At 40.5% G+C, this 1723-nt stretch overlaps 1 non-coding gene across 1 annotated transcript; it reads left to right on the top strand.

Moving 5' to 3' along the window:
* Positions 1-293: 293 nt before the first annotated feature.
* On the top strand, positions 294-396 carry LOC131299331 (small nucleolar RNA R71). The gene has a single exon (XR_009190714.1). It is a non-coding gene; the product is annotated as a small nucleolar RNA R71 (small nucleolar RNA).
* Positions 397-1723: the final 1327 nt, after the last annotated feature.

Genomic DNA, 1723 nt, shown 5'->3' with positions numbered 1-1723 from the left:
CTGAAGTGATTAATTCTTTCAATGTTTGGGTCAAGGCAGCTACTTGATGTGTAAGGTCATTAGAGGGTTGAACCTCATAGACCCCTCTCTGTTTGGAAGAACTAGACGCTGCCCCTCTCGAATGTCTGAGGGACGATGCAAGATGTTGAGAGTTTTCACTAAGATTTTCGAATAACTTCCATGCATCGTTCACATTCTTATGCAGGAAGGTCCCACCACTAGAAGAATCAACCAGTTGGCGATGCGGTTCTGTCAAACCCTGGTAAAAAGATTGAACAAGCTGCCACTTGGGGATAGCATGGTGAGGACACGTCCTAAGAAGGTCATTGAATCTCTCCCAAGATTCATGAAACTGTTCTCCATCGTGTTGGGTAAATCCGGTGATCTCTTGTCTATGAAGGGTTGTCTTACCGATGGAGAAATATTTCTTTAGGAACTCTTCGCACATCTGAGTCCAAGAGGTGATGGAGTTTGCCGGTAAGGAGTTCAACCACTGTTTGGCCTTATCCTTCAACGAGAATGGGAAAAGGAGTAATTTCAATGCATCCTTATCAAAGTCACGAATGCAAATAATTTTGCTCGTTTCCATGAATTGGTTCAAGTGATCATAAGGATCCTCGTTTGGTTTCCCATAAAATGAGGGCAACATCTGTAAAGTGCCCGGCCTTATCTCGTATTGGTTGGCTCTTACCGTGGGCATGACTATGCACGAAGTGGACTCATACTCATTTGGAATAAAATACTCCACCAATGGGGAGCCCTGTTCCCCACCGGTTGCTCCTGTTTGGTCGCCCATTATGTCAAAGTTTATATTACGAGCAATTGGGCGCTCACGTTTTGCTTTAACAGACTTCTTAAAAGATCTAAGGGTTTTGTCAAAATCAGGATCGATATCAGACGCTGTCTGAGGTGATAACGACCGATATCGACGCATAAATATCCCAAAAACCCCAATTCCACTACCGTTTCAGCGATCCAACAATAAAGTAATCGAAAAGAGAACTCACAGTGGGTAAACGAAATCGCTTTGATCTGCCTGGCCACCAATAAATTCAACTTCACAATCCTTGTGATGTTCAAAAACCTGGCAATGCTGAAACAGACTAACAGGAAAGAAAGAAAACAAAAAAATTAAATAAAACAAAGAATTAAACTAAAAACAAATTGAAAATACGCAACCGTGTTTTAACTCCCCGGCAACGGCGCCAAAATTTGGTCCGTCGTTTTCGTACCAAAAATATAATTTATAAAACAGGGAATTAACAATTATCCCAAAGAATAGCAGTTAAGTCCGAGATCGTCCACGGAGAGTAAAAAGCTAAGTTGCAGTAGTTTCAATTAATTTCTAATTTAATTCTGAAACTAAAAGGAAATTGGATTTGGATTTGATTAAGCTAAAATTAAACTAGAATGCAAATTAAAGGAGTTGTAAACTGATGAGAGATGGGACTAGGGTTTTCGATTCAGTCTCCCCTTGTAACACAATTATTTCGAAACCTAGGGTTCACATTCAACATTCAACCAGATCACCATAGGGTAGCAATTCCTATCGATAATCCCCAAAAATATAATCAAGATTCGTACTCCGTATAGATTATCTCAACACGGCACGGATCGTCTCATTGGATTTAACCATGGCACGATCCGTCTCATGTCGTATAATCTATCTCAAAGCCTATCTCGAAACATTCAAAATCATTGCATGACTGTGCTTGAAACAATG

Source organism: Rhododendron vialii, chromosome 8a (genome assembly GCF_030253575.1).
Source record: "Rhododendron vialii isolate Sample 1 chromosome 8a, ASM3025357v1".
In the NCBI taxonomy this organism is placed as follows: Eukaryota; Viridiplantae; Streptophyta; class Magnoliopsida; order Ericales; family Ericaceae; genus Rhododendron; species Rhododendron vialii.
The sequence above is the reverse complement of the archived record's forward strand: the minus strand, read 5'-3'. Positions and strand labels throughout refer to the sequence as shown.